Raw genomic sequence first — 16,198 nt, forward strand, 5'->3', positions numbered from 1 at the left:
TGGTAAAACCACTGCTCGGAGATTTTTTGGATTAGAGTCATTCAGTGTGGCTGTCCTTGCCTGCCCCAGGGTCACATGGGCAGGAAGGGGGCCCTCAGGCCTGGCTGTGCTTCTCAGGGAATGGGTGGATGTTTCAAGAAGTGCAAATTGGAAAACAACAGGTTTCCTCTGTGCCGGCTGGTTTGTCAGATTACCAGGGGAGATTCAAAGGCACAGTGCCACAGACTCAGTCAAGAATATCTTTCTAGTTTTGACAAGCCATCCCTACCCCCAGGTACACTTCAAAGAGCAAGGAACCAGGCTCCACCAGGCAGGCACCTGTGGATCCTGCCCACCGCAGCACTCCCCACGCTAGAAAGAGGCCTCAGCCTGCAGGTCTGGCAGGTGGTGAGTGAGGCTGGCCCTCCAGGGATGAGGCTCAGCCTGGAAGGAGGGAAAGGTGACGGAGCTGCAACCTTGAGGCCACTAAGTCAAGGGAAATAAGCTGGCCCCGAAAGGCCAAACCTTGGTTCCCTTTCTATGAAATGCCCAGGGCAGGTGAGGCCTGGGAGATGGAGTGTGAGAGCACTCACCGGGGGTGTGGAGTGGTGCACCTGGTCACCAGGTGTGGGAGATGGCTGTGTTCTGCAGATGGTGCGAGGTGATGGCTGCCTTCTAACTGTGCTCCACACCCCTGGACTGCACACGTAACAGTGGGTGAAACAACGGGTCTAGTGTTCTCTCTACACTCACAGTTAAAACATGAGTCCTGTAAAATACCTGCAGAGCCAGGTATGGTGTGCACACCTGTCATCCCAGCACTTGAGAGGCAGAAGCAAGAGGATCAGGAGTTCATGGCCAGCCTTGGCTAAATATTGAATTCAAGGCCAGCCTGGGCTACATGAAACCCTGTCTCAAACAAACAAACAAACAACAACAACCACCACACACACACACACACACACACACACACACAATACACCAAACCTTGGCTGGGTTTGGGAAAGTTCTGCCAGAATCAGGAAGGGATGAGCCCAGGACAGCCCAGCAGAGACTTTAAAGGGCAGTTGGGAACTCACCTGGGTGATTTTAATTTCATCTAAGCAGTAAAATACATACAACCAATCAACTAACTACTTCTCAGAAACAAGACTGGTTATGTTTGCCATATTCACACTGTTGGAGTCCAGTTACGATAGAAACCACTTCTGAAGCCTGAGTGGGTGCTGTGGGTGAACCCGGCCTTACTTGTGTGGATGGCTTCATCCTAGGCCCCTGAATGTGGCCTTATCTGGAAATAAGGACTTTTCTGAACCGGTTGACTTGAATTGACATCATCAGGTGGATTCTGATGTCCTTGTAAAAGGGAAAAATTTGGGCACAGGTGGCACTGGAAGAAAACAGGCAGGGTGTGTGTGTGGCGGTGTGCCAGGGTGGTCAGTGGCCACCAGGAGCTGGAGCAGGTCAGAAGCAGACTCCATTAATTGCTCAGGAAGGGCCAGCCCCACCCACACCACCTTGAACCTGGATTCTGGCCCGGCACTGTGAAGTGAGGCTAGCTGTCACTCAAGTCTTAACCTTGGGGACAGTTCCAGGTGGCTTGGGACAACAGAGCCGCTCTCTTCCCTCTGTGGTCTGTCTCTTCTCATTCAGACACGAGGCATGTCTGTGGGGCCACTGGTCCCTAGAGCAATCCCACTTTCCCTGATCACATCAGTCTTACTCCATTCCCATGGTTGCTCATATTGACAGGGACTGGGGGTTGCTTTGTGTCTTTTAGGGGACCTTATTCACCCTTTAACAGCCCCCTGTCACATACTTCCCGAGTGCAAAATGCCTTTACCCCCAGCACCCCTGAAGTCCTGTGAATCCCAGCATTACCTCTGAGCTGAACCTCACTGGCACACTGCGAGTGCAGTCTGTGCTCTTCTCTGTGCCCAGGCCTTGCCCAGATGGGCACTCAGTGACCCATGGGTCACTCGGGCCTGTCTTCTTTACTTCTCTCTTCTCCCAGCGCAAAGCGCTATTCAGGCCCACTTTCCCACAGTGCCCTCTTTCTTCCTTGCTCCCACAAAGCTGTTGTGAAAGAAATGACCAGCATCATACTGTGGCTGTCTGTGAGTCTAAAACCCTCATCTCCCCAAAGGATGAAGAGCACCCCAATCTACAGAGTACCCAGCACCCCAATCTACAGGGGCCACAGGTGGTACATCCTGCATGGTCATCACACATTAACTAATGGACCGAGCCTTTGCCCTGTCTCCTGCCATGTTGGAAACAGCCAACCTGACTGTGAACATGACTGTGGACTGCTCAGCAATTATGTGGCCTGAGACTCCCCAAACCTACAAGAGGGGGCCCTGTGTTGCCTCAAGGGTCTCAACTGCAGAACTCCGCCACGCTGTTGTCGATCTCTGGTGCTCATAACTCTTCTAATAAGTGTCTTACTCAAAAGGACAATCTGCCTCAGTGTCCCTTTGTCCCCTAATCTGAGACCTTCCAATGCCCTAAAAGCAGATACCTGGTATCTGGCTCCTCCTCTTTCTTTCTCTGTTTTCTGGCCACCACAAGGTGAGCAGTTCCCTCCACCACAGGCCTGAAGCAGTCAGGCCAAGTGGCAATGGACTGAAACCTTCAAAACCATTAGCTAAAGTAAACCTTTCCTCCTACTGCGCTGATTGTCCTGGGTATTTTATCTCAGTGACAGAAAGCTGACTGACACAGTGTAGAACATGGCTTCCTCTATTACTGTCATGTAATGTAAATGTTAATTAAAACAAGAGAGCAATGAACAAAAGAGGCTTTTAAATCTGTGAAACTGTAGAGACCTTTTATCTTTTTTTCCTGAGGTTGCATATCCCTATGTAAACCCAACAGGGTGTCTGTGAGTGTGTGTCCACATGTGTGTGCATGCATGTAGAAACCAGAGGTCAACCTCTGGTGGTGTTCTTCAGGCACTACTTTCTGTTCTCCCTTCCTCCCTCCCTCCCTCCCTTCCTCCCTCCCTCCCTCCCTTCCTCTTTTCCTCCCTCCCTCTTTCTCTCTGGTGTACATGTATGGGGGTGTACCTGCCAATGTGTGCACATGTGGAGGCCAGAGATCAGTATCAAGTAACCTCTGTCATACCTTACATTCTCAGACAGAGTCTCTCTGTGAACCTGACGCTCATCGATTTGGCTAGACTGACTGGCCAGTGTCCTGTGGGCATCTGCCATCATGTGCCACTGGGTGCCTGGCTTTTTATGTGGGTGCTAGGGATTTGAACTCAGGTCCTCATGTTCGCAAAGCAAGCAGTTTACCCACTGAGCCATGTCCCCAGCCCCTCCACGTCGTGTCTTGTGACAGAGTCTCTCAAAGCTCACCAGGTAGCCTAGACTGGCTGGCCAGGGAATCCCAGGGATCCGGCTATCTCCAGCTCTGTAGTGCTGGGATTCCACACACTTGTCACCACATCCAGGTTTTTATGTTGGTGCCTGGGATCCAACTCAGGTGCTCATGCTTATGGAGCAAGTGCTCTGCTGATAGAGCATCTCTCCATGTTTTATTAGCAGTCTGTGACTCCAGTGTTTAAAGTAGATCTGTAACATTTGTGATAACAGTGTTTAAAGTAGATCTGTACCAGGGTTTAAAGTAGATCTGTAACAGTGTTTAAAGTAGATCTGTAACATTGTGATAGTGTTTAAAGTAGATCTGTAACAGTGTTTAAGGTAGACCTGTAACATTGTGACAGTGTTTAAAGTAGATCTGTAACACTGTAACAGAGTTTAAGGTAGATCTGTAACAGTGTTTAAGGTAGATCTGTAACATTGTGACAGTGTTTAAAGTAGATCTGTGACAGTGTTTAAGGTAGACCTGTAACATTGTGACAGTGTTTAAAGTAGATCTGTAACAGTGTTTAAGGTAGACCTGTAACATTGTGATAGTGTTTAAAGTAGATCTGTAACAGTGTTTAAAGTAGATCTGTAACATTGTGACAGTGTTTAAAGTAGATCTGTAACAGTGTTTAAGGTAGATCTATAACAGTGTTTAAAGTAGATCTGTAACATTGTAACAGTGTTTAAGGTAGATCTGTGACAGTGTTTAAGGTAGACCTGTAACATTGCGACAGTGTTTAAAGTAGATCTGTAACAGTGTTTAAGGTAGACCTGTAACATTGTGACAATGTTTAAAGTAGATCTGTAACAGTGTGATTTCTATCTCATTGCTGATGTCAGTAATGTATCTTTTCTTTTTTTCCTGGGAATACTGGGACTTGAACTTAGAGCCTCAAGCATCTTTTTTTTCCTAACCATTTAAACTAGTTTGTAAGTGCCGCGAACCTTCTCGAAGACCTGGCTCTGATTCGCTGACTTCCCTGTCCTGCAGTGCTCTGTAAGGCCCACGGTTCCTGCTCTGAGTTTCCCTCTTCCTGTCTTGCGCTTCCCCTGGGTCACATTCACTCGTGTTCTTCTGACTTTTTAAGAAAACATTGTTTGAGCCTATATAATGGGTTGTCTCATGGGGAGGAGAATACCACAGTAGGTTAGACTTTCTTGCTATAGCAAGCTCAAATTGTCTCTGACTTTTTAAAAATTTATTTTTATTTTATGTGTATGAGTGTTATGCCTGCATGTACATGCACTCATGTTGTGCAGTGCCTGCAGAGGTCAGAAGAGGGCATTGGATCCTCTGGAACTGGAGTTATGACTTGTTGTTAGCTGCCATGTGGATACTAGAATTCGAACCCAGGTCCCATGCAAGAACAGCCAGTGTTCTTAACCGCTAAGCCAGTCCTTCCTCCCACTTCTTAAGGTGAACGCTGAGTCGGTTATTTAGCTTCCTTCCTTTAAACAGCTTAGAAACAACTTTGTGGAGACAGCACACGCAATTCTCTTAAAATACACAATCCTGAGCTGTGGTTGCAGCCAAGCTTGATGACCCAAGTTCCATCCCCACGACTCACATGGCGGAAGGAGAGAACTGACTCCCCAAGTTGTCCTCTGATCTCCACATGTGGACTATCGCACACATGCCCCACAATGAGTAAATCAATGTAATAAGCATTGAGATGTGACCATAACCCACGGCCTTTTTTTGTACACATAGATAGGTACAGCCATCACATAAATCCATTTTAGTAAGCCATCCCCACACTGGCCCTACTAACCTTCTGACACCTACTTCTCATCCCCAGCCTAGCACACCAACCCATCTCCTTCTAGATTTCCCAGGTACACACATTCCTCGTGCTCACGGGGTCTTGTAATTCCTGGCCTTCTGTAGCCAGGTTCTTTTGGTCGGCATCAGGTTGAAAAGGAACAGCTGTGCTGTGTCATAGGTCAGCACTTCACGCCTCTCTATGGCCGGATAGTATTCCACACTGGCCTGCTTGTGTGGGCAGACCACATCTTGTTTGATGGGTCTTTGGGCTGTTTCCAGCTCTGGGCTGCTGTACACATCTGGGTATACATCTTTATGTGCACATATAGTTGTATTTCTTTCAGGTATTATATTACTTTCCCACTGTTGGACAAAAGCAACTTAAGGGTTTGTTTTGGCTCACAGTTCAAAGATACAGTCCACGGTGGGGAAGCCGTGGCGGCAGGAGGTGGTGCAGCTAGCTGGTCACATGGCATCTGCAGCCAGGAAGCAGAGAGAGATAAATGCTGGTGTTCAGCTCAGTTTTGCTTTTTATTTAGTCCAGGACCCCAGCCTGTGGGGTGGTGGTGTCCACCTTCAGTGTGGGTCTTCCCACCTCAGTTAAATCTCTACGGAAACACTCTCACAGATGCGCCCTCAGGTGTCTCCTAGGTGATTGTGAATCCAGTTTGATTGACAGAGAAGACTCACCATGACAGGTGTGTACTGGGACTGGCATGTGGGGCCATGTGGGCGTTCCACTGGGGACAGAGTGGATGGCTTCCCCAGCAGCTGCGGCACCTGTTTTGGTCAGCAGCATCTGAGTGTCCTTATCCTTCACGTCCTCACTAATGTGTCACTAATGTCTCACTGTGAGCCCTGCATCACTACACAGGCCTCTGCAGAACACCTGTTGAAGTCATGTGCCTGTTTTTAGAATCAGGTTATTTGACTCTTTATCGAGTTGCATGAGTGCGTTCTCCATTCTGGATAGGGTCTCAGCAGATGTGCGGTTTATAACATTTCCTCATCGTGGGCCATCCTCACCCTCCCTGCGTGCGTCCTTTGATGATCTGGTCGGGTCTTCCACATCCATCATTTCTTTTATTGCTCATGGTTCTGGTTCATGTGGAATCTGAGGCTGTGAAGATGCAGCTTCACCCCTCACTCCCGGGAGGATTTGTGTTCATGTTCCTGTGCTGAGTGTGTGCAGGCCAGAGGTCAACTTCGGGCATCTTTTCTCAGGGCTCGTCCACCTTATTTATTTTTAAAATTTATTTTAATTTTTTATGTGTATATTGCCTGCATGTAAGTGCACCCATGTTGTGCAATGCCCGTGGAGGTCAGAAGAGGGCATCAGATCCCCTGGAACTGGAGTTATGGACAGTTGTTAGCTGCCATGTGGGTGCTGGGATTCGAACCCAGGTCCTCTGTAAGAGCAGTCAGTGCTCTTAACTGCTGAGCCATCTCTATAGTCCCTACATTGTTTTTTTCCCAACCTGAGTGGCTGGCCAGTGAACCCCAGGGTCCTCCTGTCTCCACTCCCCAGTTGCTAGGATTAATAGGCACATGCCAACAGTCCTGGCTTGTGTGAGTTCTGGAGGTCAAACTCAGGTCCTCATGCTTGCACAGCCAGCACTTTTCTGGCTGAACCCTCCCCCAGCTCCCCATATGTCTTTGAAGAATCTCATGTTTGAGCTCCTCTCATCCCTGAGGGACCCCAGCACTTCAGCATGCAATGGAGGGAGGGATGGAGGGAGGGGACATTATCCCTGCTGAGACTTACAGAGTTGTCTTGGACAGGGGTCCACAGTGCTCTGGGACCCCAAAGACAGAGCTGGGCCACTGTGAAGGAGTCAACCAGGCAGAGCGTAACTCAGTTGCTTCCAAGGGCAGTGGAAAGACCAGACACACGTGCCCCCTGGAGGGCCTGGGTCAGGATCAGAAGAGGCAGGGAAGGTCTGTTCTTCTTCCTCTCAGAGGTAGAGTCAGAACCATTTGGGCCTCCAAGCCCCCTACTTCCACCTAGGGAAGAGCTGGGACAAGGGGCCCTGGTGGTCAGACTCGTTTCCTTAAGGTCTCTGGAGATGCTTCCTGGGCTGCTCCTTCCTCTGCTCTGGAGCTCTGCCCCAAGCTCCCTCTTTCTGGCTAACAGTCATCTTTCTATTCAGGTTATAGCCTGGCTGTCACCTCCAGGCAGCATTCCAGGATTGTCTATCCTGTTTCCTGTGTCCCCTCTGTGCCCTGCTCCATCAGGCACTCTGGGAGATCTTTGCTTTCTCTTAGCTGAAGGCAGCTGCCCCGGGCTCTGACAGAGCTGATTTCCCCTCTGTCCACCCCCTAGCTCCCCTCTTCCTTACCGGAACTCATCCTCATGGCTCCACTGACTCCCTACACGCTGGGATAATTGCAGAGCTGGCAGAGCCTGACACCCCACTGAGTCCAGCCTCCTTCTTGGCCTCTCCATGCCTTCAGTTCCTCCAAGGCAGTCTGATTTACTGGACTCCTTGGGCCCATTTGCCAGGTGTCTGGCCCCATCTGGAAGCAAGTGGTTTGCTTTGAGGTGATAAACGCCGTGCAGTAGGGCTTGGCCTGTAGCCAGAGAGCGTGCACCGTGGGGCCTCTGTTTCTACTGCAGACTTCAGCCCAGAGAGGCATTTGAAATACACTCCCCTGATTTTTCTTTGTCCCTGGAACTCTCTCACATACACTTATTTATGTTTTGAAAAATCAATGCAACAAATTGTGTTCAATATGCTCTTTAGCTGGAAAAGATGGAACTCTTTTGGTCCCTTGATTTATATTCCTTCCATCAGACAAATGCCCACCTTGGGGTGACCATGGCATGGGATGTAGGCTCAGGACGAGTGGCTTCAAGCTGCCTTGTGTCACTGAGGAACATCTGGTGCCCTTGGCTCACAAGTGTTCTGACTGAAAACTGGCTGTGTCCAGAATGTGGACTCCCTGGAGGCATGCTGAGCTGGGCCGGTGGAAACCTTGTCAGACGTGGTCAGCTGAGGGAGGACCCCCCCACTTGATGGGGCTCTGCAGTGGAAGTCCAAGGCTGTGGAGGGGTTGATCAGGACCTGGTGTGGCCTGTGTCCCTCATACTGTCCAGGCAAAGGAGCTGGATTGGGAAGGTGAGAGCCAGATGTCCCTGGCTACTGAATACCTCTCTTTGTTGTTGCCCCTTTGAAGGTGCCCTCTGCCCTCCTCTGAGCTGGGTGTTTGCTGGACACTGGAAAAGGTGGCCTTCGCCTTCTGAGTGCCCTGTGCTGGATGAGCTGGTGAGCCCACTCTTGCTGATTGTGTCTGAGTGTATAAGTGCCTGCTGCATGCCTATGTATGTACATCTGAGAGTGTTCTCTGTATGCACACAGACAAGAGCTTGCACACATGTAGTCTACACAGGCACATGTGCAAGGTATGCACATGTGTGCTTTGTGCATTCACATGGGTAGTGAATACACATGAATGCACCGTGCAGGCAGTTTATGCAGGCACTCATAGGTGTGCTGTGCATGTGCACATGTGAGATTACACATGTGTGTGCTCTGTTCATGTAGTTGTGAGGGGCACACACATTCACTGAATGGTTCATGTGTGAGAGCACGCACACCTGTGCTCTGTGCATGTGCAGAATGCAGGGTGTGTTGGTTTCTGGAGCCTTCTGTGGAGCCTGCAGGTGGGGCTCTACACTAACGTACTAATCAAAGGAGTCAACAATGTGAGGGCAGCATCCTGGAGCTCAGGTGGGTCCCTGCAGCCTAGAGGGTAGGGTCATGCCTACAGGCTTGAGGGTGAGCTGGCCGGAGGGGTGCCTCTCTGTAGGGCTACTGGCCCAGAGTACTCAGCTTCCCCAGTCTCAGTTTCCTCACCTGCAGGGGGAGATGCAGTCAGCCGCACTCTGGGCCAGGTGGGAGGAGCACCTGCTGTGTTGAGTGACAGTGAGATCATTCCCAGCACCTGCGCAGAGTGAGCGCCCTCAGCTTCACCTGCTCATTGTGAGCAAGGCGGGTTTTCAGAACCTCAGTCTCCGGTGTGTCATTTACAGCACTAAACCTTGACCTGCCTGTGTCAAAGCAGAAAGTCCTGCTGTAGCCAGGCATGTCCCTGGTGTCTACCATGAGGACGGGTACTTGAGGGCCTCTGTACAGGTGTGCGGCAGCACCAGGGGCAGAGCCCGTCTGTCTGTGCCTCCTCTCTGCTCCGTCCAGCCCGTGGCCTTCTGTCTTCTTTCTTCAGACTTCCGCTCCCGCGTCCCTCAGATCTGGCCTTCTATCGTTCCCAAGAGTCCTGAATGCAGGTTGGATGGAGGCGGGGCCAGGTGCCTAGTGGGCACTCTTGGTGCTTGGGGTATAACTGGCTGCCCTGTACTCCCCAGAAGCTGAATGTGGCATCTGGTTTCCCTCCATCACTAGAGTGATGTGGACCAAGGTAAGGGACTTGTGTCTGCAACGATCTGGAGCAGGGTCAGCAGGTGGGGGGATGAATGAATGAATGCACTAATCAGCAGGTGGGGGGATGAATGAATGAATGAATGGTTGAGACACTGCAGGTGGCACATGCCCAGTTCTGTCCTGTCCTCCCCTCCATGTTGGCCGCTCCTTCCCATAAGGACAGAGCCCCCAGCAGGCAGAGAGCTTTGCACCACCTGCACTCTGGCCCAGCTGAGCTGGCGCAGCGTTGCTGCCTCTAGATTCTCTAAGCTGAGCCTCAGAGTCTCCTGGAGCAGGGTAGGATGGGAGGAGGTCAGCAGTCAGGAGGGGTTGAGGGCTTCAACGTGTGCCCTGGGAGGAGGCCCCTCTCCCATGGATCCTTGGATCTCGGGCAGATATTTGAATTGTCTGTGTTTGACCTGGGCTCTGAGGAGCCAGGGGTGCTGGCTGCCGCTTGCCCTGGGTCCCCAAATCCCTTTGTTCACTCCATAAGGGTGGGGTTCAGTATCCTGACCCTAGTCAAAACCAGACCCTGAGGAATCCCTGAGTGGCTCAGCCTCCAGGACCCTGAGCTGAGGTAGAGGCCAGGATGCCTCCTTGGGCCACTAGACCACAGCAGCAGGCTGGCCATGGCTGCAGGGATTGGTCACTGTGGCAGATACATCTCAACACAGAGCTGGAGTGCCAGCCAGAAAGAAGCAGTGAGGCCCAGCTGCTGGCCCAGGAGGGCGTCTGCTGCTCATCACAGTTGTGCTTCTCGAAGAGCCAGTGCAGGGCTTTCTGCAGCAGTGTGAGCTGGTCAGGCCCAGTCCTTCCATGTGCTAGGCTCTGCAACCCAGCCCAGAGGATGTAGGGTAGAAGGGAGGATTTTGTTGGGGTCAAGGGCCTATCAAGGAGGGCCCCACCGGAACGCAGTATTGAATTTGAGCCAATGTAGGACTTTTCACCTGAGGAAAAAGAGCCACAAGATGGAGCGTGAGCTCTCCCCCACAGGATAGCACTGCGGGGACCTGGCCCTTCAGTTGATCCAGCACCTAGTGACATCACCCACCTGCTCCTCCAGACGTTCGCAGGCCTCATTTGGTGTGTCAGCCTCCACTGCTCAGCTGGCCCAGGTGACGCTCCTGTTACCTTCTGAGTATGGATCCTGGCTTCTGAGTTTTTGGACCTGGTATTTACTGACATCATATCTGGGTGGGGCATGTGCTCCTGGGGCTCCTAGTTCAGTTCAGGAAGGCATTGAGGTCCCCACACAGAGGAGCATGGGGAGGAAGTGGTGTCCACCAGTGTTCCTAGGGGTGACGGCAATATTGGAGACTTAATGAAGTCAGACAGGTGGCAGCCATCCCCCTGCATCCTGTCTGGGTCAGTGTGGTACCGTGTAAGGGAAACAGCCAATTGCCTGATGGTTACACATTGGTTTTCTCATCAGAACCCATTACACTAGCTCTTCTTTGAGGCTGTTTGAGCATGCTGTGACTGGTTATGCTCTGGGAGCAGGACAGACTGACAGACACAGATGGAGGCTGTGCACTGTATGACTGACAGAGGGCTTTGGTACTGTGGCTTTGGCCCAGTATCAGTCATCACAAGGGTACTTTTATAACTTGGAAACATCAAGTCAAGAATACCAGGGGCTGGGAGATGGCCGATCAGTGAAGCACTTACCACAGGAGCATGAGGACCTGAATTCAGATCCCCAGAACTCATGCACGCACCTGTGACCCCAGCACTGGGGAGGGGTCTAGGCCAACTCATGGACCCCACTGGTCAGCCAGACTCTGGTTAAGGTACTCAGAGAAAGTGCTTAGGGAAACTGGGCCTGGAGTCATATCTGTTCTACCCTGTTTCCAATTTGACCACCCTGTCTTGGTGACAATGTCTTCAGTGGGAGATACTGCAGCCCCAGCCCTCCTTCAAGTCACCAGGTCAACTTTGACTGTGACCTGTGAGGGATGAGCAGAGCCCAGGAGCTTTAGAAGAGCAATCCATCAATAGCTCCTCCTCCCCTCTCTCCCCTCTCCTTCTCTCACTCCTCTCGCCCCTCCTTCTCTCTCCCTTCCCCGTCCTCTGTACCCCTCCCTCTCCTCCTCCTCTCTCTCCTCCTTTATATCCCCTGCCCTCCCTTTCCTTCTCCCCCTGCTCTGTATTCCCTCCCCCTCGCTCCCCGTCCCTCCTCCTCTATAACCTTCCCCTTCCTTCTGTGCTTTCTTTCTCTCAAGCTGTAAAAGATTCTTAACAAGAAACACCCTGAGAATTCCCAGGGCCTGGACGGCTCTGCCAAGAACACAGCATACTTGGAAATGGAGTGCTGGCCAGGGTCCCCTGGCCAGTTAGGGAGGGTCTGAGCAGAAAGCACCCTCAGTTTTCTAACCCAACACCCTCCAAGGGTGGAAACTGGATCCCAGGAAGGTCTGAGGGGGTGGGAAGGCCCTTCTCATAGGAGTGCTGTGTCCAGGGCGCATCTAGGTTCATCTGGAAGGGGTATAAAGGAGATGTTACTGTGCTGGAGAGCCCCCCTGTCCATGTGTGGGGTTCCCAGGGCCTTACTACAGGGTCAGTTTGCTGCTGATGGCCCCAGGAGATGACAGACAACTGAGCCCTGAGGATGACAGAGAGGGAGGATGGGTGGCATGTCCTTGGTCATCTCATAGAGCAGATGGAGCTCTGGCCATAGCTTTGCTCAAGAGCTTGGGCTGCTCGGCTTGCACAGTTCCTCCAGGGTTGAGCTGTCCCCTTCCTCCCCTTTGTCCTTCCTACTTCCTCCCTGCTGTATTACAGAGACAGGCTCAGGAGAGGGACAGCTGTGAGGGCCACTGCACCCTGCACTTGCTGGCCTGTGACCTCAGGCTCCCGTCTTACCCCCTATCCCGGACCTCAGGCACTCATCTGCTGTGCTGAGGCTTGACCTTAGTTCTGCTCCAACTCAGTGGCCCCCACAGGCCTGTGGACGCTCTGCCTCCTTTCTCCTGGTCCCTGTCTGACACTGGATTTCATAGCAGACAACAAAGTCCTGTGTGCTGACTGATGGTCCAGGATGTGCCAGAAGGAAGGTGAAGTGAGACAGGTAAGGTCATGGAAGGAACAGGTGACCAGACTGCTGCAGATGTCTGGGCCCCAATTCTTTTGGGCCCTGAAAGATGGGGTAAACCCCCTTGAGTGGCCTGGAGGAAACTGGGGAGTCCAACCAACACTGCCAGGGCATGACATGACCCAGAGGCACAGGCAGACGTGACTCTGCCTGGTCTTTAACCATGGCACACTCAGCCTCATGCTGAGGCAGCTGAGCCACCTCTCCAACCTGGAGTGGGGTTTCTTGATGTGAAGTTTGAAGTCTCTCTGTTTGGAAGCTCTCCTTCTGCTGGCGGGGAGCAGTGTGGACCCTTTACTGGAGAAAGGTTAAGGGGTACAGAGCAAAAGTCAGGAGCCTGCCATCAGGACATGGAGATGAGCTTTTAAAGCCATCGAGAAGTTTCTGGAAAAATCTGTCCAGCTTTGTGCACTCCTGTCCATCCCCAAATCCAGAATTCAAGATGCAGACAGATCTGATTCATATTTTGTTTTTTGGGTTCAGCGATCTTTTGCCGTAAGCACTAAAGAAAGTCTGAAAACCCTGTCCTGAAGAGACTCACCTCGGGGATTGACGCCAGATTTGGACCCTGCCCTGAAGAGACTTACCTCGGGGATTGACGCCAGTTTTGGACCTAGTCTTAAAACCTGTCCTCTCTCCTCTGATCACTTCCACTGTCTCAGACACTTCAGACGATTCATGCCTCTGATGATTAGTGTTGTCAACAAAATATAGAATCACTTGGGACACAGACCCCTGAGCATACCTGTGGGGATTAATTACATTAACTGAGGTGGAAGACCTGCCTACTGTGGGTGGCACCATTCCTTGGGTGGAGTCCTGGACTGTGTAAGTAGAGAAAGGGAGCTGAGCAGCAGCAAGCCTTCATTGCTCTCTGATCCCTCTCTGCTTCCTGATTGTGGATGTGATGTGACTAGCTGCTTCAAGCTCTCACTGCCCTGACTTCCCCGACAGATGGACCGTTCTTGAGAGCTAAAATAAACCCTTTCTCCCTTGGATTGTTTTTGTGGTGGCATTTTGCCATAGAAACAGGAAAAGAAACTTAGATCAAAAAATGGTACTGAGGGAGCTGGAGAGATGGCTCAGCAGTTCAGAGCACTATCTGCTCTTGCAGAGGACCTGGGTTTGGTTCCCAGCACCCACATGGTGGCTGACAGCAGTTCATAACTCCAGTTCTAGGGGATCCGACAACTGTCTTCTCACCTCCATAGGCATTGTATGACACAGGTGCACTTACACACATGCAGACAATATATTCATACACATAAAATAAAAATAAATATTTTTTAAAGATGGCACTGAGAAGTGGGGCTGTTGCTCTGATAAACCTGAGCGATGGTTCTCAGGCCTTTGGCACTGTTTTGCAGCTGGAGTGTGGAGGAGTGTGGTACCTTGGGATGGACACTGCCTTGAATGCTGGAAACAGAGCTTGATAGGTCATTCTAGTGGGAACTTAGAAAGCCAGACTACTGAGAAAAACATGGTCAGAGGAGGCCCAGATTATGAGGTTTCAGGAGTGAGGGCTCTACCAGGAGCTGAGATAGACACCATTCACGTGATATTTTGGCCAAAAATCTGACTCTATTCTGCCTGTGCCCTGAGAACTTGAATGATGTTCCAGAGATAATGGACTAATGTGTGTGTTTGTTGAGGAAAGGTGCAAATGAGTACAGAGAACAAACCTTTAAAGAGAGTAGCATCGTTAGACAGCAACCTGGCACTCTGCACTGGGACAGCAGGAAAGTATGTCCCTAGGATCAGCATACAGAGGTTGATACAGCTGTGGTCCAAGGGGGCCAGGCTACATCCCGAGTTGGCAGCAGAACTTGGCATTGTCATCCATGTGGTACTGGTTATGAAGGCATAAAAGGCGTATGATTGAGAGGGCCATGAGAGAGCAGCTGAGGCTAGGCAAGTTGTGGCAGGGCCAGAGTCCCTGTAAAGAGGTCTTGGATTTTTTGTGAATTTATTAAGGTGAAGCATAAGTTGCAGTAGCAATGCCAGAATATTGGAGATGTCAGGTTCATGAGCTGTGTGTCAAGGAACTGAGTATGGAAAGCAACCAGCCCAGGAGAGAATCTGTGTGCTCAACAAAGTAGGCAGGGGCGGGGGCATTGGTTGGTTGGGGGGCATGACCAAGCCTTTGGGAGCCCAGATGATTATATTGTGAGTCCCAGATGCCAGATGTAGAGCTGCAAGATTTACTCTTTTCCCCACTGAATTTTGGTTTTGTTTTGGTGTGATTGTTTTATGCCCCAATTCTTCCCTTTTGTGGAATGTTTGCTCTGTGCTATTATATGTTGGAAGTATGTAACATTTTTTATTTTATTTTATAGGAACTCACAGTTAAGGGACTTTGGAATTTTAAATTGTTGGAATTGTTAATGACTATGGAGACATTTGGAATTGAACTGAATGCATTTTACATTACAACATGGTCATGAACCTATAGGGACATGGGGTGGAAGGTTATGGCTTAAGAATGATGTGTTTGTGTGTCAAGTTGACAAAGGGTAGAGTTATGATGGTTAGCATTATCAGCCTGACAGAATCTAAAACCACCATGGAAATAGGCTTCTGGGTATGCTTTTGGGGGATTATCCCTGTAGCCCTAGCTGGCCTGGAACTTGCTAGGTAGACCAGACTGGCTTCCATCTTACAGAGATTCTCCTGCCTCTGCTTCCCAAGTACTGGGATTAAAGGTGTATGCCACCGTGCCAGGCTATGGGGGATTGCAGTAATTGAGGTGGGAAGACATGCCCACTGTGGGTGGTGCCATTCCCTAGGGACCTGACCAACTGCTTCAAATGCCTGCTTCCTAGACTTCCTCACCCTGATGGAAGCATCTTGAACTGTGAGCCAGATTAAATCCTTCCTACCTTGGGTTGCTTTCATCATGGTGTTTTGTCACAGCAACAGGAAAACCTTAAAAATACCAGCCCCCCTCCCCCCGCCCAGGCTACAGCAGGGTCCTCTGTGCACATAACCACTGTGTGTCCCTCATGCCCAGGGGAAGCAGCACAGTGCTGTGGCGGAGGAAGCTGTGGAGTCGGGCTGCCTGGTTCAAGCAACATTCCTGCTACCCCAGACCACAGACCTTGAGTGTGCAGAGTGTCTGTCCCCCAGTTTCTACTTCCATATAAAGGAGTCCCTGACCCTCACCACTCTATGATGAGCTTGTGGGGTGAAGTGAGATGGTGCTTCAGTGTCTGAGATGGCTCCACAGGTGTCCCCTCCCTGTGAGCACAGCATGGGCTGAGCAGGTTGGCCAGTCAGACTCAGCATGTTTGTCCTATGCAAGCCTCTGGAAGCCTGAGCCCTATTCCCACCATATCCTGTGGACTGGACTGGAGCCAGGGCTCAGGAACTGCATGCTGGGTAAGTGACAGCCTGCAGGACAGACTGGGAATTGCTCCTCAGCTCAGTCCACTGGGCTGCTGAGAGCCAGCAAGCGGTCTCCTTTGTGATCATCAAATCCAGAGAGAATCCTCCCTGGATTTGGGACCTGACAGTCTGTCTTTGGTCACAGCCATGTGGCAGTCATCCTCTGACCCTCCCTGCTCCTTCCTTC

General features: G+C 50.9%; 1 pseudogene; it reads right to left on the minus strand.

Moving 5' to 3' along the window:
• Window positions 1-4,446: 4,446 nt before the first annotated feature.
• On the minus strand, window positions 4,447-4,558 carry LOC115067774 (annotated as a pseudogene).
• Window positions 4,559-16,198: the final 11,640 nt, after the last annotated feature.

This window comes from Nannospalax galili, unplaced genomic scaffold, assembly GCF_000622305.1.
Source record: "Nannospalax galili isolate Female #2095 unplaced genomic scaffold, S.galili_v1.0 scaffold2927, whole genome shotgun sequence".
Taxonomy (NCBI): domain Eukaryota; kingdom Metazoa; phylum Chordata; class Mammalia; order Rodentia; family Spalacidae; genus Nannospalax; species Nannospalax galili.